This window comes from Castor canadensis, chromosome 10 (genome assembly GCF_047511655.1).
Source record: "Castor canadensis chromosome 10, mCasCan1.hap1v2, whole genome shotgun sequence".
NCBI lineage: Eukaryota > Metazoa > Chordata > Mammalia > Rodentia > Castoridae > Castor > Castor canadensis.
This window is the reverse complement of record NC_133395.1, coordinates 2,084,881-2,108,714: the sequence shown is the minus strand read 5'-3', so window position 1 is coordinate 2,108,714 and position 23,834 is coordinate 2,084,881. Positions and strand designations below refer to the sequence as shown.

At 50.4% G+C, this 23,834-nt stretch overlaps 1 long non-coding RNA gene across 1 annotated transcript in view; it reads left to right on the top strand.

Moving 5' to 3' along the window:
• The first annotated feature begins 1,764 nt into the window (after nucleotides 1-1,764).
• The window catches only part of LOC141411417 (uncharacterized), a 559,189-nt gene continuing 537,119 nt past the window's right edge, over nucleotides 1,765-23,834 (top strand). The window contains exon 1 of the long non-coding RNA XR_012436131.1: nucleotides 1,765-2,167. This is a non-coding gene — a long non-coding RNA (uncharacterized lncRNA). The remainder of the gene's footprint in view (nucleotides 2,168-23,834) is intronic.

The window sequence follows — 23,834 nt, the reverse complement described above, 5'->3', positions numbered from 1 at the left end:
TCCCAGTGTGTACAGTGATATGTTCAGAGCACAAGGATGGTAGAGGGATGTTTACTTTGCTAAAAATATTAGCCTCGGTGTTGTTGAGATCCAGGGCTAGTGGCCACTGAATCATGGTCACTCCAGAGCAATAGTGAAGGAAGTCAAGAAGAGTGGTTTATCGCAGCCAGAACAGTGATGGTCAGGTGCTGTGAAGTCACTCAGTCTATAGCAAAGAGCAGCACACTTACTCATGGAGCACACCTTAGCTGCGTGTGGCACTCCATGGTCCCAGAGGAAGCCTGGGTTACAGGTGGAAGCCCTAATGGGGCCAGCAATTGGGACTGAGTTCAAGGTCATTGGATTGAGCTGGGCCAGCCTTTCCTGGGATGTGTGTGATCACTCAAGAAGAAAACATAACCTCTGTATGTCACCCAGACCTGGCTTGGAGAACAGCCGGCTCATCTGTCTGCACTGAGACTTGTTTGACTTGAGTGAGATGGGCTGGAGGGTTGACTGTATTGGAGATCCGGCCCAATCACTCTATGATGTGGGGCCAGCTGGGTACTTTTAGCTTTGCTTTGATTTTCAATATAAACACTGAAGATCACAAGTTCTTCACTTGTAAGTCCCGACTGTGCTGCATAAACCAGGGACAGGAGGTAGTGAAACCTGGTGAATCCACGGGTCCTGGATGGGATGGTCCCATCTCACCTGAGGTTCACATGGGAGCAGCAGGCTGGCAGCCAGTCCTGAGCAACGGGTTATTATACCATAGACTCTATTTGCATAATACCAAGTGCAGGTTTCTTTGACAACCCCAGGAGCCCAGCCATTATTGCTCAAATTTCAATGAAAAGAGAAGTGCCAGGCATGTGGCGAGAGCCATTTTTACGATAATACCTGTATCATTTAAACATTTACCCCCACGCTGTTCCTGGAGCACTCGAATCCCTGCAACTTCCCGATTTCTTGGGGAAGGACAACAAACGAGGTGAGAGACCCACAGCGGGCGAGTGCAGCTCGGGCAGCCTGGGTTGGACGAGAGCATCCCGGGCTGGGCCATTGTTTGCAGCTGCAGGTTTTTCCCACTTAAAAATTGTGAGGATAGAAACGTGTTTCAGTGTGCTGGAGAGATTCTCCTGGGAGCCCAGGCGAGCCTGGCAGAGTGAAGCCCTGATAATGGCCACCCAGAGTCCTGAGTCTGGCAACGTGAGGTTGTGCAGTGATAATTCCTGCGTGAACTTTGTCCCTGGGTGTGTGTTTTTTGGAGCATGCCGGGGTGACATTCAGCCTCCACATTCATTTTTATGATAATTCCGAGCAAATTGTGGGGCAATAAACTCTTCAAGCTTGTCTTTCTTGTGAAAGCCACGAATCACTCAGCTGTGGGCTTTTGGGGGCTTTTCAATGTATAGTGATCATTTAGATTTGACGTGCATTGTGAGACCTTAGCTTGCCTCCTCTCTCTGCTCTGTCATTAATTCCAGCCTTCGCCATTGGGAAGTACACTGAAGGATGGCTGAGAAATCATTGCCCCTCTTCAGCTCTGGTATTGCACAAAATAGCAGCGCAATAATTTTTTGTCAGTGTTTTACTCTAAAAGCTTTCTACGTCAGTTTTGAAAAGGAAGCAATAAAACCCATTCAATGGTATGAATAAAAATCCTTTGAGGGTTAGGAGCAGAGTTTCTTTTCTTCAGCTGGTAATCAAATTGGAGCTAAAATGAAATTGAGTTTTCTTATGAAAATAGCCTTTGTTGCTGGGAAGGCTGGTAATTCATAAACAATAACCTGCTCTTTTGTGTGAATAATAATATATTCATGTTCTTTCAATAGGGTAAAAGCCAGACCTAGTGCATTATGGTACAGTAAAAATAGCAGAAGGGGCTGGCTGGAGCGATCTTGAAGAAGCAATGTGGCATTTGGGGACTGCACCTCCAGCATCCCTCTGAAAGGGTACTTGGCTTTATTTGCGCGCTGCTTTTCCTGGGTGATTTGTTGCTGCCACACTGTATTTGCTTAATTGTGGATGGTCTCAAGCTGTGCTCATCACTGCCGAGGCTGCAGCAGAGGCTGGCAACCCAGCCCGCTGCCTCAGGACGAGAGGCGTTCGCAGGAGTAGACTGGGACGGAGAGGTCCACGGCCAGGCGCTGGGCAGCATCTGGACACGGAGGGAGCCTGGCAGGTAGGCTGACTGGGTCCCCTGGCAGTCGCAGGAAGGCGTCCTTGGGCTCAGCTGGGACAGGGGTGAAGAGCTGAGACGACAACTTGTTTTGAATTTTCTGCTAAGTGCTGTGGGGGAGGTGGGGAAGGAGAGAGCCAGACAGGGGTCACTGAGGGAGAACTGTGTCTGGCTGTGAACTGTGATGACTTCCACCTGGCTCTCAGGTGGATCAGGGCTGCTGTGCCTCTGAGATGGCACAAGTGGGACCTCAAGGGGACCCGATGGCCACTGAGGCTGCGTTTGCCCTTGTAGCCATGCATGGCTCCTTGGAGGCCAGTGGCGTGGTGACTACTGGTGCTGGGCACAGGTGGCTTCCTTCCATTGAGAGCCACGTTTGCCAGACAGCTTGGAGGTTCTCACCAGAGGGACACGCCACTGGAACTGCGGGGACTGCGGCTGTTCCACCAGACATTTCGCTGACGGCAAGTTGGCAGAAAGTTGTGCTCTGGCGATTGCAAAGATGGTGTCGTCCCCACCTTTAGGCTGGACTGTGGAAGTAGCCTTGGTGTTCCTGGACTTATGCTTGGGGGTCTTTCCTCTGAGGTCATTTTCTGTTGCCATGGAAGGCGGTGCTGTATCATTAAGTGTGTGCACCTGCCTGGTGAGAGTGTGAGCACAAGAAAGGACACTGCCTTGGGGTAGAAAGCTCCTGTTGTTCTGGGAATAATTTGTGGTTGCTGTTTAAGTTCTCTTTTCTTGGCTCTGAATTTAGTTTAAGGGAAAAACAAAAAAAATGATGAAGTGAAGACTCAGCAGCACGTAGGTTGGAGTGTGGGCAGGGCCATCTCCAGTGGCCAGTCTCTCCCGCTGGGTTTGGAGTGTAGGAGGATGAAGGTCCTTGCCTAGCTGCTTCCTAGCTCACTCTGTGTCACCTTTTTTTTCTGAGGGTCGTGTGGAATAAGAGGCATTTTTCTGGCTTAGCTTGAGGACTCTGTAAACTCCATTCTTGATTCAGAACTGAAGAATGGAGAAACTGACGTGTGCAATTTTCAGCCAGTAAACTTTGGCAGTTTCCAGAGAAGCTGAATCAGCGAGGGGGAGCCCACCCCTTGGAAAGGAACCGAAACTGGAAAGTGAGGGGAGCGAGGAGGCTTGTTTGCTCACCGACAGGGCAGGGACGTATGTGGGTTACTGTTGGCTATCAGGCGTTTATGTGTTGTTTTGGTATTTTAACAATGAATTACGTGCTTGACAAAAGGAACTTTTAAAGGCACAGTGGAAGCTGACAGTTGTAGTAATCTGTGTCATTATCCAATTAGTGTAAACTTGAGCTACAGTTCCACGCTAACATACCTCTGTGCTCTTTCTACCCTAGCAAAGATTACTTCCATTGAAGTCTTTCAAAATGAGGGTTCTACTCAGCCACTGTACAATATCACGAGCACCTTAATAAATTCTGATTTTTGAATGTCTCAGGTTCATCTTGGGGGGAAAACTCCAGGATGCTTTGGGCTCATTATGCACTTTGTCAACCCCCGCCCCCCACCAAGTCCCTTCTGCTGGCAGAGCTGTGCACGGTGATGGCTTTTTTTTTTCCTGCATTGTGAAAGAAAAGCTCACTAATTGTCAAAGAATTACCTTTCAACTTCATGTAATGGAAACTTATAAATGCAAGTTCCCAGAGCGTTTTACCAGGGGAGAAATGATGAGAAATAGATTTTATTCAATATGGAAATTGTTGATCAGGCACGAGCACAGCTTCAAGCTGAAAAAATCATCATTTCCTTCATTTGCACGCTTTGGGGGGCCAGGTGAAAAGTTCTCCTTTCAATCATCGGCGTTTAATGCAAACACTGTCGCTTATTTTCATCTGAGGTGTTTGATGTTAAGTGGGAGCAGCTGAGTCTTGTTGCAGGGGAAGTGGGCGACGTGGTTGCGGCCTCCAGCTGCCCAGGGCAGCTTTGTGCCTGATCCTCTTTAAAAAAGAGATAGGGACAAGCTGTTTGCACTGTCCCTTGTTTTGTTAGACTTTTTTTGTGTGTGCGTATGTGGTTCTGGGAGTGTAACCCAGGGTTTCTCTATACCAGGCTAGCTCTCTACCACTGTGCCCTCTGACTCCCGCTTTGGGAGACCAAGATGGTTCTTCACATACACTCCACTCTATAGTGAAAAGGGTCCATGGCACAAGCTGGTTATAGATTATGGCCTTCCAAGCATGGCTGGGCACAAAGCTGCCCTACCCCTAGAGAAGGCATTGAAGGTGAGAAGGGGACATTGGACTCCATGGGCCTTCAGACTGGAAATGAAAGGTGGAGTCACTTTGTAAGGTGAGTTTCCATCAAATAAAATGGACAAGATTTTGCTGCTGTTGGATTTTTATCTATCAATCAATCAATCAATCATGCACTGGGAATAGAACCTGGAGCCTCACACATGCTGGGCAAGGGCTCACCCCTGAATCTCAACCCCAGTCCCTGTCAGTGGAATTTTAAATATTAAAGCATAGAATGACTCCTGAGGTCAGTTCACGCCCCACCCTTGCTCTGGCCCTGGTGCTGGCCTTGGGCCGGCCAAGAGGAAAGTGCTCCTGACTCAGCCCTGGCAGCTCCTGAGGGAGCAAACTGCTTTTTCTTTCCTGAAAGATGCTGTCTGCCCAGCCCTGGGGACATGAACGCACATGCATGGCTTGAGGACATGGGGAACGCACTGACAGGTGTGGGAGTTGGGTGATCCAGAACTTTCTCAGGTGAGCCCATAAATCCCCTGAGAGCGGCTGGGGGCTCTACTCCAGGTTCTGCCATCTTCCAGGCTCATGTGTCATGGCGTTGCATTCCTCTGTGGGTTGAGGCTCCTCTTACCTGGACAGGGAGGCTCTCTTCCTGTCTGGGGGCCAGTCAGGCTCACCACCCACCACCAGGCTCCTGACTCCTGCTATGGGGACCAATGGTGGCAATGGCGGCTTCTTGGTTCTGTGAATAGAGTGGGTTGGTGTCCACCGTGAGGAGGTGCCATGCAGAGACACGGCGCTTGTGACCTTTGACAAATAGGACTGGCTGCTTAAACACCCTCTGCTGGCAGAAGGGACAGAACTCGGAGCATGGACCAAGGATCAAATGGCTGTTCTGATAGGGGCCCCCTGTCTTAGTTTGCCTGTAATGATCTGTTTTTAGCTGGAGAATTCAGGACTCAGGTGGAGGAGGGAGCAGAAAGGACAGGGGGAGCCTCCGTGTGGCTCTTGTGATGCTTCAACTTGCTGGCTAATGTTGCCGAACTCAGGTGAGTTGCTCTTGTCCATCAGGCACAAGCGAGATAATCACATGGAGAGTGTGGTGACACCCGTCTTCACTGAGCTTAGGGACCTCTATCTTCCCTGAATGTCACCTAAGCCCTCAGTCTTCTACCGTCCAGTGACATGTACTTAACCACGGTAGGACTAGATTTCCCTTCAAGACAGGAACAGATGTCAAATCAGAAATAGGTGCGAATGTGTATTTTTATTTGTTAGGGAATTGGGGTTCAAGCCAGTGACTTCTGCACATTGGAAAATTCCTGGCTATGTGGGTGCCACATTGGGTGCTGCATTTTAACTCTGACAGCCACGCTGACAGTTGCAAAGGACGTTGTGCAGATAATTATCTGTCAAGTTTGCAGCGGTGTTTCTTTCTTTCTTTTTTCTGCTTCATTCCTGCCCTCCTTGACCTTCTCCTTTCTGAAACTTTAGGGCTGAAGTTAAATGCTTTTCAGCTGCTGTATGCAAACCACATCTCTGAAGTTCAAAGATGTAGCACAAAGCCTGTCACTACTTTGAAGATGTTCTTTTCCTTGTGCTGCTGAAAACCAGGAATTTATTTACAGAGGAATGTCCCTTGTACCCGGCCAGCACAGATCTGCAAACCTCACCTCGCATCTCATAAACATGATGGCTGAGCTTTCCTTCAGTTATTGCTGAAAAATACAGCCTACCGTGAGACAAACCTGGAAATGTGCAATGTTACATTTCATCCCAGTTTTAGCTTCACCCTAAACATTTTGTTGAGTGTCACAGACCAGGAATTTCTCTTGAAAGTGAAGAAAAATGACTCCTGTGTTCTGTGAAAGTGTTAGACACATTTAAAAAACATTTCTTTACTTTCTTGTAAAGTTAAAATTATGTTTTAGAATATAATTATTACATCAAAATTTCTAGCCCCTGGGAGAAAGTATTCAGTAGAAGGATTTTTAATCATTCTGGAAATATCTGGTACACATTCTCAACACAGAGAACATACTCATCTCCCACACCATGGTTTTCATGATTGATGTTTGAGGATTTAGGATTGTACTTATTTCTGGAGGCAATAGTGGGAACTACAATTATAGTTAATTTTCATTTCTTCCTCAGTGTTGCCTTATATTGTGAAACAGCTGCTAGCTTTAATTTTAAAGGATGTACAAGTCTTTGTGATTCAGTGTGGTGGCTACGAAGAAAATGGAAGATTGGTCTTTGGAAGACAGGTTCCAGGACCCCCCCACCCCGAAAACACTCAGGTTCTCATATGCCCAGTCCCTATGTGAAATTATGTTTGTACATAAGCTGTGCAGTCCTCCCGTGGCCTTCAAATCATCTCTACAGACTTAGGATAACCCAATACAATGTGAACGCAAGTCCTTGTTTTCCTGTATGGCTTAGGGAATGATAAGAGAAATGTTCGTACATGTTCACAGATGGAATTATGTTTTGAACATTTTTGATCCACAGTCCATTGATTTGTGCATGCGTGGACATGAAGACCAACTGTATGCATTAAAGGTGCATTTCACAGCGTGGATCGTCTAGCCGGGTGGTTTTACTTTTATCATTGTGGTTGGGTACTGCTATAAACATTTTTGCTAGCATTCTTCAGTTTATAGCAAAGATTTTGAAATCACATCATTAAAGGAAAAAGAATTAACTGCATAGTAGCTACAATTTGCAACACTGAGCGATATTATGACTATTTTTAAAAAATGGTGTATTGTGCCTGTGTGGGCCAGCATGATTGTCTCTCCATCCTGGGTCATTTTAATTCTTTTAAAGTGGCTTATCCCCTTTGCATGTAAGTGTAGGATTCCCCCTTGTTTTGGATTTTGTTGGTTATTATCTTCTCCATTTCTGTCACTGGCTCTTTCTCTGGGGCACCTTTCCTGTAGCTCAAATAAAGGAGTTATTTGCACTGACCTCAGGCCGAATGACATGCATTCTTATTTTCTTGGTCCTGCTGCCTGAGCATCCATCAAGCAAGCAGCTAAACTCCAAAAACATGCACAGCTGAGTTCCCATGCATAGTATCCATGGGGCCCAGAGTGAGAGGGCAAATGGAGACCCAGGTGTTCTGAGTCTGCACATTTTAGTTGTAAACCAACCTACCAAGCACCCAGGCTCTGTCTACCTTGGTGAGTGTGCCTACAGCACCTAAGGCCTGGTTTGAACATGGCATTCTTGCCTTTGGGACTTCCACACAGGAATCTGTAGGTTTGGCCCAGCTGGCTCTGAAGTCACTGCCCCACATATCTCAGTTGTGCCTGCATCTCACAGACAGCTGTGACTCTTGTTTGGGAGACAAGTCTGAGAACTTGTCTGTGCAGAGCATTTTGAGTTCAGGTACCCATGCTGTGCTATTGGGGTGCTCCTATCCGAGAGGGCATGTCCCTTTGGTCATTGTTTGCTGGGGTAGGGGTGTCCAGGAAGCTCTGAGGTGTGGGGTTCAGGACAGGGGTTTCTTTATCTTGATCTAAGGACAGAGTAACCCGTGGTCTCCTGGATTACACACGTCTCCAGCCAATAGCTGTGGATTCCATTTCCATGCTCTCATTAAGACTATGGTATTTGTTAAATTTTGCAAGTAGCTGGACATTGATGAGCCTTGACCAGATGCTGGCATTGAGGCACGACATCGCTCACGGAGAGTGGGCTCCTCTCATGGCGGCAGAGATACATATGGTTGAAAAATGGTGGGTGTGAGTCCCTGGAGCCAGCTGCCTGAACACATCCATGGGTCTCACCCTGAGCACGTCCCTTCATCCTCTGAGCCTTAGCTGCCCCTGGGGGTGACACTTGGGAGATGGTAAGGTCTAAGTCGCAGGCTGAGGCAAAGTTTAACTGCTAATACATCGCACGGGGCATGTTCCCAGTGGGTCATCCATACGAATACCCACTTTCTTATGCGTTAAGATCCTCGCAGTCAGGATTCTCTTTTTATTGTAACAACTTGGAGTCAATGAAAGACCATAATCTGAATTACTCTTCAACCCTGAAACAATTTTTAATTTAAGAATTTCTGGGTTTCTAAGAAGGGAAGGATGTCTGGATTGATTACTGTTAGAAAATCTGTCTTCCACCATCCATTTCCCTGAGGTCCTCAGGTAGAGAGGAGCCAGAGGGAAGGTTTAGATTTGTGAGAGATGCAGAGCGAGCAGAATCTTGAAGCAATACCTGTGCAATCATCCCCATCGTCAGATCATTTGGTTTTCAGAAAGGCACAGATTGCTCTATTTTGAAGGGACAAAACGTTTTGTTTTATATCCTGGGCACAAACGTGCTTTACAAAAAGAAGACATTGACTTGAAATAGTCCATCGCCCCCTTGGGGGAGACGGGCTCTACGCAGAATCAAACGCACAGCCCACAGTCCTTTCAGGATCAGCACCTTCCTGTTGGTTTTGCAAAGGCCTCTGGTCCTAACTTCCACACATTCCCACAGACCCAGGCCAGAGTCTGGACCAGCCCCTCTCTGGGACTCACCTTGTTAAAGAGAGTGTCGTGCTCTTCAGGACACTGACTTTGCTCACCTGCATGCTCGGGCCTGTCCAGTCAGGGCTCCCAGGACTTCCATTCATTCTTCTTCAGCCAGAAGCGCAGCTCGCCCACTTTCCAAGCTTTCTGGGGTGGGTGGGTGATCCCTGTCTGCTCATGCTGATCTGGACCGTGAGCCACCCCATGACCCAGGAGCCCCGAGGATGCGCGCACGTGTGGCTTCCGCAGAGATGGCAAAGGGTGCTTTGAGACTCGTACCCGAAAATAGTGCCACCTTGCTTGTTTTGTGGTGGCCTAAGGAGCTGGCCAGACTCAGGGCTCATCTTCACGGGGACACCCGGGCCTCTTGACATTGTTGGGGGTGTGGAGAAAGTGAATCTCCTCCTTCAACCTGTCCATGCCTGCCAAGTTGTCCCTGAGGACACTGCATGAATTTTTAAATTTAAATACGGATGGTCCCGCTCTTGTGATGGCTGGCTATGAACCACTTTTTGACTCAACATTGGCGTGGAAGTATGATCCATGCAGTCATCCTGGTTTTCACTTTCAGCTCGGGGTTCAGTACATCACATGGGATTTTCAAAAACGCGCAGCGTACATGGCGTTGCTCAGCTGCAGGCTAGCGTGGGTGCGGAGAGCACATTTGAGGTGGGCTGGGCGCAGCGAGGGTAGGTCAGGTGAGTAGCTCCCTGGTAAACCGAGGAGCATATGTACTGAAAAATGCTCTAGGGGTCGCTGAACAGGACAGAAGCAATCAGGAGGGCCCTTCCATCTACACTGAGCCATGCTGAAGCTGTGGCCTGCTCTCTGGTCAGGAAGCCACCGTGGCTAAGCCCCCTGTCCTGGAGAGCTCTTCCAAACTCTGAATGCACCTGTGTCTTGTCCTAGGAATAAGGCGTGCTGTGCTGACACCCGCACATTCGCCACACTGGCCCCCTCAACGGGGAGGTGGGAGTTTGAGGAGCAGAGCTGTCTCTAGGGGTGAGCAGGCGGAGTGGTGGTGATGGTGGTGGGGGAGTCCTATCCTGCTGGTGGACGGCCTCTGCCACCTGCTGCAGGCTGCCTTGTCCAAACTGGTCTTACTGGGGGATGCTGCCTCTGCCAGGGGATGGCCTAGTTTGATAAATAAGTCCCCACACTTCACATTGCTGCCTAAGGCTCTGTCATGACATGAATTGTGGCATGTACAAGATGTACAATGTCTGCGCCACTCGGCGTCCCCAACTGGAGTGTCATAGTCTTTGCTCAGGAGACTGAGCCACGGAAGTAGAGGCAGAAGTGGGAGCTGGTCTTAGAGTCAAGGGGCAGCAACTGGCCTCACAGCGAGCTCTGGGACATGGCTGTGCAGCTTCCTCCCTGAGATGTGCCAGTGCAAACGCCCCTCGGTTCTCTGAACCCATCCGGAGGGCGCGCCTCATCCTGCAGGTTTGCCCTTCAGAAAATGAGACCTTTCCATTGAGGTCATTGAAGGACAAGCTAGCTGTGAGCCCCATGACTGGGCTCCACCTGCCCAGTGAAGTGATGGATCAGAACCCAGTGATGGGACCAAGGTCCAGCCACTCTTCCTGTCACTTCTAGATAGTTGCTGTGGCCCTAGTCTTATTTAATATGAGATACTCAGGTCAAGAATGAGGGGACCTCTTGAAGACAGGGCTTGGGAAAATGAAGTGTGAAGGCAGCAGGGAATGTGACAGAAAAAGGGCGCCTCTGAAGTCCTACGTCCACCAGGCCAGGGCTGCACACAACAGAAATGGAGGGTGGCTGGTGTCCAAGTTGGCCTGAGGCCAAGCTTAGCTGCAAACTTGCTCATTTCAGGATGCCACCTGCGGGCCAGAGGCTGACCCCAGAGCAGTGTGCTGACCTGGCGAGGTGGACAGGCCTGGCAGGCTGGGGGCTGCTTTGGAGAGATGTGCATTTTGCTCCTCACTGTCAGGGCTTATGTCTAAGGCTTTTATTTCAACCAGATTCAACTTTGTCACGTCTTTAAGGAAAAGGTGCTTTCCTGGTCTATCACGTATCCCAGCCTTACAGGACCCAGGGTAGGTGTAGACTGGGGCTGAACTGGGATGATGGACCTGGACGTGTGGGGTTCTGAACCCAGAGCATGTCACCATGCCACGCGACCCATGGCAGTCTGCTTCTTCAGAGAGTAGAGGAGCCACACACCCAGTGTCTTCCAGGAGCTGTCAGTGAGTGTTAGAAGGGCTCAGAGTTGGGGGGGGGGTCTCCCTCTCCCACAGCTAGGCAGAGCTGTCCTGGCTCCTCGTGGGGCTCCCTGCCTGCAGAGGTCTGTCCATTGGCTATGCTCAAGGTATCTCTTCCCTGCCCCAGATCCAGTGCATGTGGCACCAGCCAGGGAGCTTATTTTGTTTATTTCCAGAAAGGGTGAGAAGCAAGGTGTGCAAGACATGGGGCTGGGGACACCGTAGGGAAGGTTGGAGGTGATGGGTTTTTTCCGATGGCCTAGAACTCCTGGATATCTGGTAGCAGCACGTGATCTGCAGCCTCTGCTGTGTCCCCAGGCTGTGTCCCCTAGCACATGGCTGTTTCTTCCCGGCCTGATCTCACCCTGCCTCAGCTTCAGTTTAACCCCTCCCATTAGCTCTTGAGTGATGGAAACAAACTAAAGGTGCATTGCACAGACACCCTGAGGAAGCTCCAGGTTTTTCCTACAGTAGTAAGATATGGTGAAATTGCATTCCAGACTTGACAGCAATGAAAAAGCAGACCGGGAGGCCCCTCAGGAAAGAGCAGGTGCCGGTGCTCAGAACCAGTGATGGGGTGGTGGGGGTCATGCAGCTCACGTGACATCTTTCTTCTGAGCGTCTGGCTCTGTCTCCCTGGAGAATCTTCAGCTTGTTTGACAGCTGAGGTGGTGAAAAGGAGGGAAATTAGAGGTAATGACAAGTTCGCGGTCCAAGACAACAAACACGTGTAGAAGACCTGCTTAGCACCATTTCCTCTCCTTCCCCCACTGGCACGAGCAGCACTGCACTGTCTTCCGGGGACCCATGGTTGGATGTGGAGAGGATGGGGACTTAGGGAGTGGGGTCCTGCCTTTGTGGGGAGGGAAGTCTCTACTAGCAGCTTGTGGTCCCTGCTCTCTCGGGAGAGCAAGGAGGCAGGGGTCCGATACAGGTCCTCCAGGGTGGTGGTGTGGGGAGGAGGAAGCTGCTAACAAGGCCAGGAGGCCTTCGTGCTGGCCGTGAAGGGAGCTGACCACAGATGACCGGAAGGCAGGCTTCTCTCCTTTGCATTTCACACAGACGAAACACAGTGGAACATTTGGTAGCAAGAATGAATGAACGATAAAAGCCAGTAGAGATTTTAGCTTCTGGTCAGTTTTAGGGTGTGGGAGACTCCACACACCTCCCACTGATGGGTGCGGATGACCCTGTGGGCCAGGCTGCCAGCTTTAGCCTCCTGTCTTTCCACACTGCCCCCAACAGCAGCAGATGGAAAGGGCGCCATGAAACCTCAACTGTCTGAGAGAAAAATTCCAGCTGCTGGGTCAGCTGGGAGCAGACGTGAGCCTTCTATTCTAACCACACCCTCCAGAAAGTTGTCATTTCCTGGGTACTCACTCAGATCCTAGAACTTGGAGAGTCACCGAAGCCGTGGGGAAAGGCAGGGCTGTTCTGTCAGGTGAGACCCTCACACCTGGCTCCTCGAGGGGTCGGTGGATGGATGGGGAGTCAGGGAGCATCACACGTGTTTACAGGGAGAATCAGGATGGAGGGAGTGAGTACCTGAGTATTTCCTCAGCCCAGAGACTTTGTGTCTGGGAAACAGATTTCATATCCTGTACCTCAGTTTCCTCATTTGAAAATTTGGATAAGAACATCTGCCACGCATACTTCATGGTTCATTCTTTGTTTGGAGGATCCCAAACCAGAGACTTGATGTGTGAATGCAGACGTGGAGAAGGCTTTTGGGCTCCAGCAGACCAACCGTACTTGGCTCATTTTAGACACTGTTTCAGGAGGGTAAAGTGGTGTTAAATGTTAAGTAGTCAATCCCCATAATTTGTGGATTACATATGAGCAACCAACTGCCCACTAAAATGTATCTGTAACACCTGAATCAGTACACGGACAGGTTTGAGAAGGAAGAGGGCTGAACTCCTGACATCTTTTCCTCACGTGTTCCCAGAGGCTGAGTAAGAGCACCCTCTACTCGTTTCAGCTCTCACACGTGTCCTTTGCTGTCTCACTTCCCACATTGTGTGTTTTCTTGGGGACTCTGCTGCTTTCAAATGGTCCCTATGCCTGTGTGCAATACTGTCTAGTGTCCAGGCATGAAGACTGTACCATGCCTCACAGACAAAATATGCTACCAGGTGAGCGTGGTCCAGGCCTGAGTCTCAGCACTGATGGCAGTGAGTTCCATGTTATGAACACAGCGTATTCACTCACCCCTCAGGGTCCACAGGGGCTGGGGTCCTGGACTCCTGAAAATGTCAAAGTCCGCAGATGCTCAAGTCCCTAATGCGCCATGGTGCAGGGTTTGCATTTAACTGTGCAATCCTCCCATGGGCTTTCAGTGGTCTCTAGATGACTTGTGACACCCAGTGCTGTGGAAGTAGTTGCCGTGCTCATGGTCAGGGAATGACCACAAAAGTCTGTTGTGCTCAGAACAGGTGAATGTTTTCTTTAGCATTTTCAGTCCTCTGTTGGTTGAATGTGTAGATGCAAAACCCAAATATATGGAGAGTCAACTGTATTACATAAAGCACCTTTAAATGAAGAAGGGCACACAAAGCAGGTTTGTGGGGGCCATTGATGCAAATGTGTGACCAGAGGTGGGCTCTCTGAGGCGTACTTCCGGGTGTTCAGGACTTCCTTGTTTTTGGTGACTTTCTAGGATAAAACTAAGTCTATGCACATGTCTGACCCGTGGTGTATCCTCAGAAGACTCCATTACACAGTGTTATTTATCTGACCCTGTGGCTATAAACTAGCACATAAAAATCTTCATTAACTTTTGTGGGGCAGAGAGTTGGAGAGGAAGAAGAAGAAGGAGAAAAGCCTAAACTATCTTTGCTCTGCCTGCCCAGAAGAGCGCCATTTTCTCCCCTGTCACCCCCAGGGACCCAGCTGGGCCTCCTCTCACAATCTGGGTAACTGTGGCTCCATAAACGGGGCTACCAACCAAAGCCTCTGTGACAATGGCAATGACTTTCTGTGTGCCGTCTATGCTAGCTATGGCTGCCATGACTATTGTGTATTTCAAATATGGCACTCAGCTAGTTTAACTTCTGCATATGGCTGGTGGCTAGCGTACTGGGGAGTCCTATCCCTGAGATTTGTGGCTGGCACATCTGTGGACTCAGCACACAACTCAAACCTCTCAGGAGTGTGTGTGTGACCTGAAGGATGCACTACGGGCTCTGGAGGAGTTGGAGACAGGAGAGCTGGTCACAGATGGGACTGTCCATCTGTCCTGTGTTCACCTGCCTGTCTTGACTCTCCCCATTCCCAACAACTCCCTCCTGTAAGTCCCAAGGAGCCAGAGGCATTGGGTCTGCAGTGCTCCAGCTGGAGGGCATTTCGGTGGGGCCCCTCCCTCAAGGTCCAAACCCTGGGGGTCCTGTGTACTGGGAATCCTCCCCTGCCCCAAGACAACCACTGACAGGACCCAGAAGTGTCTGGCTCCTCAAAGTGACCATCTTCTCTTGCTCCCGAGCCTGACTCTGCATGTTGGTTGTCATTTGGGTATTTAGGTCCCTGATTGCTATCGTGTGCTTAACTTGTGTGGCTGTGGAAGGTGCCTGGCTGAGGTTACAGAAATGTGGCCCAGTTAAAATGGTACTCGCAGCTGATGTGACCAGTCATCCAGGGTGTACCGGGCACCTGGCATTTTGCTACACTCTGTCTCTTTGAACCTGCACACTGGTGGGTGGAGCAGGTACTGTGGTCACCTCCATGTTGCAGCAGAGCGAGGTCTTGACCTTGCTCAGTCCCACTGTCAGAGCCAGAGGGGATCAGCATCCCAGAGGGTTTTCTGACCTCAGACTTGTCTTTCTGTGTCTCTAAGAAGCTGGTAGGAAGCATGGGAGGAGCCACCTGCGTGAGGCACTGTACACTGTGGGTTTTGGGGGCTGGCGACCCTGAGAGAGGCAGTAGCTTTTGAGTTGAGGGTTTGGGAGGGTGGGTGGCACCTCCCAACAGCCCTCATGGTCCCCAAGGACAATCAGAAGGTGTCTGGGATCCCTCCAGGTGCCCCTCCACTGATGCTGAGTCAGAGTTGTTGGGCTCCTCTGGCCGAGGCTGGCTGCACTGGGCCTAATGGCCTGTAATTTCCATCTAATGTTCACACCTGCTTGCTGTGGACCTCAGTTCCTCGCCCCAGTCTCCCTGTATGCTCAATCAGGGACCGTCCCAGCCTCCTCAGTGGCACTGTGATATCATAGCAGAGAGGAAGCAGTGAAATTGCCCCTGCTGCAGGGAATGAAGCTTGAGTAGTTTTTTTCATGTAAAAATAGCAGGTTTTCTCTTTTCACTTATTGCCAGCAAAATAACAGGGCAGGTCATCAACAGAATTATGCAATTATGTTTCAGAGGGGGATAAAGGGGAAGTCGCTCCTCACTAAATGGCTGCATCCCGAGAGCCCAACTGTTCAAATCTGCCAACGCACAAGGCACCACTCCTCGTGCAGAATGGGCCTCTTCTCACTCCTTCCTGGAGTCTCCCCACCTGGGTCTCCCAGTTCCAGGATCAGGAAGGCAGCTATTGTTGGGGTGTCATTCTTAAACTAATCATATGATTTGCAAGCACTTTTGCATTGTATTGACCTGAAGAGTGTTGGGGAGCTATTGACATGGGATCTTTCCTACAGGACTAATTTCCCCTCTGAAGACACAGGGCTGCAGGTGTGTGCATGGCTGGTTTTATCCTTCCTGGGATGGTGAACGAAGAGTGGTGCCTTAAAGAGGGGACAAATGGAGCTGGAAGCATGGCCATGGGAAGAGCACCGGAAGGCATGGCGGCCTCACCTCCTGCCCAGCTCTTACTGAACCTCCTTAAGAGGGTGAAGGAAGCTGTAATTTTGTCTGGATTTCACAGTGCTTGTTATAGTGCAGTAATTCTTATTTTTTCAAAAGCTAGCGACCCTCTCTCCAGACTAAGGTACACGCACACTCAACTTTATTGGCAAATTAAGGAGTTTGATGAATTTCTTACATATCAGGGAGCATTTGCTCTGCATGGTGAGACGTGCAAGCTATCGCTATACCCCCTGCACAGGTGTCAGGACACACATCACGGGGTCAAAGATGGGGATCAGCTTCGCCACTGGTGACAACTGTTTAGGGAAGAACTGTATGTTATTGGAAAGTATCTGTGGCAATTTTGCTATAATTTTAATTGTGAAAGCTGCAAGAATCATCCAATAAACTACCATGTGCTCTTTAGCTAGTTCCATCAATATCTCTCATTTTTTACCATTTGTTTATCATTTTCTCTGTACACACACACACACACACACACACACACACACACACAAGCAAACCATCCGAGATTCAATTCAGATGAGTTAAGTCTCTTCACCTCAGTGTGTAACCAGACTTCCTTTCAATAAACACAGCTTACCAAATTTGGGAAATTTAACATCTGGCCCAGTTCTGTGGTCTAATCCAGTGCTTCTCAAAATGGGGTCCCTGGCCAGAAGCATCAGGTCCTGGGAACGGTGGAAATGCAAATTCTTGGCCACTCTAGACCTACTGACTCGGACCCCAATGTCCAGCAACAGGCTTTGCTCCAAAGTCTCTGATTCTGATGCAGCTGGGGGCTGGGAACTCCTGGATTCTGGTGGGATCAATTGACTTGGTGGCATCATTTGTAACTACTTTCCTGCCCAGAATGGAGTCAGGGTCCCACTCACTTGTCTCTTCTCTCGAATCTCTTGAACGTGGGACAGACCCTCAGCTTTCCTTGGACTTTATTGACCTTGACACTGTTTCATAGCTAGCCCTCATTTTGGACTTGTCTGGTGTTCCACGCAGCTGGACTCAGCTGTGCACTGGGGTGGGACTGTTTCCCTCAGGCCCAGCGCTGCGAGGCACCAGGTTCATTACTCCAGTGCTGGGGATGTCTGGCTTGACCAAGAGGTTCTGGGATGGTCTGTCCAGTTTCTGTGCTGTGAAGGGACATTTCACTCTTCCTGTTTAGTAATTTGTAGGGACGTACCCCAAGACTAGTAACAGTCCCTATTCAATTTCATCCACTCGTTTAGCATCGATTGGTGATTTTCTGTCTCCAGCGTTTCTTCTGTATCTGTTGTTTAGGTATCCTATGTTATTGATATAACAGTAAATAATAAAACAATGTAGCATCATCTCATATAGAGACAGACATAGCATTTCTGCTGTAAGGAACAGCTTTCTCTCTCCCCCATTTATTACTTATTTGTGTCTATGGTCTCTTTAATTCTTTTTTTTTAATTAAATGATCCATTACAACCAGAATTTACTTTGACATTCAGATTGCTCCAGATATGGCCATGAAGAAGATGAAACTTAGTTTTTCCACCAATGACCTTGGGGTCATGAGATCTTTAGCCACCAATGACTGAAGCTGATGGGCTAGGGTTACGATGTCCATTCTCTGTAAAGGTGGACTTGACATTAGGAAGGTCATCTGGCTCCTGGAGCTGTAGCCCTGCTGCTGAGTCGCTGATCACACCTACTCATCCAGCCTGTGCCCGCCCAGGGCGCACGGCCCTGCCTGGCCTGGTGGCCTCTCTCCAGGAGTGCTCTGTGCTCCTCTCCCCCACTTGGCCCCCATGACTGCTCTTCCCAGCATGCTTGCCACCCTTTTGTGCCCTGCTTTGCCTGCTCTCCCTGCTTTCCCTGGTGGTTCACTTCAGTGCCTTCCTGGTGTCATTAGGTTGCTGTCTCCCAAATGTCATCTTCCGCTGGAGTTGTCAACCTCCAGAGCAAATGTCAAAAAATCTCTCCCTTTTCAACTCGATGTCCATGAGCAAAGGCATGAAATAGTTCTCGTTCCTCTTCTAACAACTACCTCAGTTAATGGTGCTCTGTTTACCCAGCTGTTCACACCAGAACCTTGGTCCTTCCAGAGTGCTTTCTTTTCCTATCAGCATGTGCTGATAGACGCACTATAGGCCACACCCTAGAAACTTAAATTCAGCTCCGGCTAAAAATTATGATTCTACTGTGAAGTGTGGTGGTCGTCACTGAGTCAAGGAAAGCTCTTGCTCTGAGACACAGATCTTGGGATGCTCTTGATGAAAGTTGAGGAGGAAGCCATGAATGTTTACCTTATAATTGTCCTAAAAAGTGCATCAGAGCTGTTTGTATTCCAAGTTTCCTAGTTGGGAATTTGAGTTTCCACATTTTTAAAAGGAAGAGCTACACATGGTCTTGCATTTCCTGAATATCTTTGCTGTGGGTGGGGTGGGGTGTGGTGCCTACCCCCCACACATACACAAAATTCATGGCAGAAAGCTTGGTCATTGGGATGACACGCTAACTCAGTGACAGCTCTAACTGGGGGGGCCTGTGGGAGCACTCCAGGTGTGGCACAGTTGGTCTTACTACCACAGAGTGGGTGACAGAGAGCGAGGCCACCCCACATCTGGCTTCTTCATGCTGCTTGCCACTCTGCTCAGGTGACGCCATGTGACACCATCTACCTCGTGATGCAGCTTGAGGCCCTTGCCTGAGCTTGGGCTTTTCAGACTCCTATTGTCAAAACAAACTCCTTTCCCTTATAAAGTACCAGGCTTGGGTATTTTGGTATGGTGATTAAAAATGGACCAGCACTGCCTTGATTTAATATCCCAAGATGTCCTGGGACAAAGTAAACGTGTACTTAGCAATCTGTTTTTCGCACAATGTTTGCTGTAGGAAACAGAGTTAACTTAAATGTAAAATTATGTTTGTCCCCAAAGGTGGATTGACTGCGGTGGTTACCCGGTACCTCCGCCTCTGCTGAGCGTTCCTCTGCCTCCCTTCTCTGCCCCATTTCTTCCACCTTCAGGGACCGGCTTGTAATAAACCACTGGCTCACAGATTTGTTCCTTACGAAGGTTCAACCTCGGCATCGCAGTGTCGTCTTCCTGTCTCACGACCGTTTTTCTCCCATCACCGTTCCTGTTTTCCTTCCCAGCCACTGGCTTCCCAGGCAGATTCCTGCCTTAGGTGTGCCCAGGCCACCTGCCCCGACCACCTCTGCTCTGCTTTCCAGGATCTTGGTCCAGTGCTAGTCTGATTCCCTTGCTGAAAACCCTTGGGGTCTCTCCATGCGGCCGTATTGCGGGAATCTCAAACTGAGGTACAGGACACTGAGGCAGTTTAGCAGGAGGCAATGTTTTATTGTGGCAACACAGACCCAGCGGACTGGTCTTGGGGCTGAGCCCTGAGAACAAAGGGGTCTCACCCCTTGCAAGCAGGTTACAGATGCAAAAAGAAAAGCTCAACCCACATCTGGCTGCATGTGACTTCATTGGCTATTTCATTTTCCCAGTGCTATGTGACCTTCATGTTTCAATTTTTAAAGTTTTATCTCTCTGCTTTGCCATCCCTTCCCCCTGTCTCCTTATCAGAACACAGCCTGTTTCTCTTCTAGCCCTTCTGCCTGCTACAGCAAGTAGCATGGGTGGACACACAGGGCTCATGGCTTTTCTAGCCTCTGCTCCTGTGAGAAGCTTCCATGGGTCTGTCCACCTTAAACTACTTATTGCTGCCCTTCTGCTTCCTCCTTGGGGGCCATGCGAGCTGCCCACCCCCATACACCTCTGAAAGCCAGCTGTCCAGTGCCACATCTCCATTCCATGCCAAGCTCCGCTCCTCTGTGAGCTGCCACCACAACTGCTCCCTCTGCTCCTCTTCCCCTCAATGCGTCCTGTCACCTTGTGGTACCTGCCTCTGGTATGCCACGCATCTAGTTTGCAGTTACCAGATCCCATCGATTCTCCCCAGCAGGCTTTGGCAGCTTCTTTAATTACCTTTCCATCTGTCCCACCTAGACTGGTGCCCGGCTCACAGCTGATGTTCAGCTGGGCTTTGCTGGATGACTCCCTAGCAGAACTGGAAAAAAGTCACGGAACAGGATTGAATACGGAAAGATGTCAGCCCGTGACAGCTATTTAACGACTTTGATTTTAGAAGACAGCTCTCCAACCCTTACGATGGGCTCCATACAGAGTGCCTGGCCTGGCTGAGGGGAAGGGGTTCTGTGATTTTGTGAGGACCCCCATCAGAAATCCTGTTGCCAGTTGTTCACAAACAATTTGCTACAAATCGGATCTGGAATGTTCTCCAGATCTTCCTGTTGTCACTGTGAAAAGCCTAGGTCAGACGGAAACGGCATTTTCTATGCATTAGCCTCCGTAGTGACTGCAAGCAACAGCTGAAAGTGCTCAGTTTGAAGTGACTCTTGAAACGAGCTGAAGCTGGGACTGGAGATGAGTCTTCCTGGGCAGGACAGTGAGGAGCGTGGGTGGAGAAGTGAAAGCGATGGGCAGGAAGAATGTGGAAGGATCTTAGGCTGAAGCAGGAAGCGTCCAAAGCCTTGGATGGCGTCCCCAGCCTGGCGAGTGTCCTGGGTGGAATCAGAGCCCAGGGAGTCTCAGGACTCCCAGAGTGTATTGGCACACACTCTGTCGTGGGAAGCTCCACACTGTCCACACCGCAGGAGGCTGCTCCGTGTGGGGTCTGTCCTGGCCGTGGAACATGGCCGTGTCAGCCGTCCTTGCTGTGTTCCCGTGTGGCAGTTAGCAGACAGTGTTTTTGGGGTAGACACAAGTGGTTCTCTTTTGACCTCACTCTTTTCTTTTTGGAGAGTGGCACTGGCCTCTGGCAGTGACAAGCTCTGGGGATGTTTGGGAACCACGGTGCTATAGTTGGGGTGGGGGCTCAGAGCCAGGACACAGCTGTGCAGAAGTGACTGGGTGCACAGCATAGAAGAGCAGGTGACAGAGCACCTGGCTCATGGGTGTGAGGCAGGTGCTGTCTGGGTGGGGAGAAGACGCTGTGGCCGAGAGGGTGGAAGTCTGGGCCATGGTTCCCCAGCTGGGCTCAGCATGACCCATGCTGTGACTTGGGCTGCTCCTCTGTCCCCCGTCTTTCCAGTGATGCCAGTGGTGGGGCCTTGGGCAGGCTGCTGTGAGGGCAGGATATGATAGGTGTCGGGGCAGGAGCAGACCTCAGGGAACCACACGTATTGATGGTGGCGTGGGACAAGCCTGCGTCAGCGCCCGAGACTTGGTGCGCTGGGAGACTTTTAGCCAACAGAACCAGTGATGTTGGTTAAAAGAGTTTCCTGAGATAGTCCAAGCTCACATGCAGACCCAGGGCCTCCTCCTGGCTCGGGAGTCCTGTTTAAAGCAGCCTTCTGTGCCCTTCCCCACCTCCAGCCCAGCGATCAGGTTTTCTTGCCAGAATGTCCTGCCACCCCATCACCACAGCAGAGTGGTGGCTCTTTTGCATCTCCTGCACTGACTGTTAGATTCCGGAGAGCCTTAGATGTGCTGGCTGAAGGCGCAGGAACAGCATGGTCCCTTCTGTTCTCACCCTTGAGGGTCCTGGAGGGTGGAGCTCCCCATGGTTGGTTGTGGCTGTGTCAGGTGTGCCCTACACTGTCCCTTTCTGAGGGAGGGAGGGCTTCCAGCCCCAGATTAACCCCTTGAAAGTTTTCAGAGCACTCCTGGCCCCTCCTAACGTTCAGATCAGCTTAATAACTGTGCTAATTGTCAGAATCAACAATTCTGCATTTAATTCATAGTTCTTGGAGTTTCTCTTTCTCTGTAGAAGGTAAGTTGTTCTTGGGAAAAAAGCTCTCTGTGCAGAAACGGTTTCCTCTCTCCCTAAGGGTCCCCTGTGCCTCCCACCTGGGGAGGACAGTGCTGGCTGTCTTCTCTTCCTGTGCTTATAGGTGATGCAGTTCTGTACCTCTGGGGTTTTTCCATTCGACAACAGGCCCCCGCTTGACTTGTACACCTTCACTTGGTTCCTGCGGTGAGAGAGAGATTTTGTAGGTGAGCTGAGCGGGGGCCCAGTGACAGGCTTACGTGAAGAATGGATTCTCCTCCACGTGGCACAAGAGCTGTGACGACTCCTGCATTCTGCCGGGGTTTATCAGCCCAGCGAGTGCTGTGGAGGAAACCTCAGGCATGTGGTCCTTGGGCTGGCACCCTAGTTGGTCCCCGTCCGACCTCTGCATCCAGATGGAGGCCTCGGCAGCATCTAGAACCTTCCAGGTACGATGGATCAGTGGCATAGTCTTTGCTGGGCTGAGTCCCAGGGTGACTACTGGACTTTCCCTTTCTCTTCCTTTTGGACCCTCTCAGGGTTCCAAAGGAGGACAGACTTGAGGCCGGTGGGGTCCCTCTGTGGAATGTGTGGGGCCATCTTAACTGCAGAGGGGAGGGAGAAGGCAGGGATTGGAAGGGCCCGGTCCTCAAAGCCCCATCTTGTGAACTGATGTTTGTAGATGACCGGCGCTGTGGGGAGCTCAGACCTCAGCACATGACGGGAAGAGCATCGGGACACAGAGGCAGGGAGGCAGCTCCAGGTACCAAGGGCCCTCAGACCAGAGGTGTAGAAACTGTTCACAGCCAGCGTTGGGAGCTTAGTGCATCCAACGCTGAACTCTGGGTCTTGCTTGTTACAGCAGCTAGCGTTCCCTGATCCGTACACTCACTGCGTCTTCATGCACCTGCCACTGGGGGAGCCCAGGGTTCCCTCTGCCCACTCCCTTAGGACCTAACATTCCACCGGCCTGTGAGGACTCACGAACTCGTCTCCAGCCCGACCTCCTTCTGGGTGTTCAAGAATATCGTGGCTCCTCCTGTCCAGAACAGAGTGCAGCGTGCTTGCTCCCCAGCCCGTTCCCGCTGTGCTGTCTCCCTGCCATGTTGAAGGTGACTCCATCCTAATTGCTCAGCCCAAACCTCTCATAAGGCTCCCTGTGAATATATCAGGAGATCTGGCTCCCCCTTCAGAAGCTGTTCAGAACCTACTGCCTCCCACCTGCACCAGCTCCCCGACCCTGCGCTGACACTGTCACCTGCCTGATGACCAGCCTTGGCTTTCTTCCTTGGCTCTTCCTCCTATAGCCTCTCAAGAGGATCCATCCAGTGTCCCGCATGGCTCTCCTCTGCTCAGAGTGTGCCACTGCCCTCCCCACTGGCCTGACCCTTCCTGCCCTCCTCCAGGCTCTCTCACCTCCAATCACTGGTCTCTGTGGATCCCCAGGCACTCAGGAATTCTGCTGCCCCAGGGCCTTTGCACTGGCTGGTCTTGTTGCTGGGAGCTTTCCTCTCCGGATGTCCACGTGATGTGCCCTACCCTTCTCAAGTATTTGTCCACTGTAAGCACTGTGGGAAGTACACTGTATCCTCTGTGTCGCACCCCACGTGCTCCTCCCCTTGTAGACGTTACTCTTGCCTTTCTCACCTTCTAACAGATGCAGTTTACTTAGTAAGAATGGTTCCTTGTTGGCTCCTGCACTAGATTCTAACACCCCGAGGGCAGGCAGTTCTGCGTCTCTTGCTCATGGATGCATCTATCCTAAGCAGTTGTGTCAGTGCAGGGTGTGGCAGTGGCAGGTATTTGCTGTCCACGAAGGGAGGGGAGGGATCATTCCATGTGCTGGTCTTGTGTTCTCAGCCTGGAGAGCATCAGCCGTCAGCTCTCACCTGGAACCAGGGCCGGGAAGTCTGTTGGATATGTAGATCGAGCCGCATGGCCTGTGGGAGAGGCAGCAGGGAGAGGGGACAGCTGTGGCCATAGAAGTCAAGTGATGAGATGATGGGCAGTGTCCTGGAGTGGCCACAGCAGAGGACCACAATGAGGTGACTTTCACAACTGTGATTCATACTCAGTGCTGGAACTAGAAATCTGGGTGCGTTGGTTCCCTTTGGTGGTTCTGAGGAAGAAGCTGGTCAGGTCCC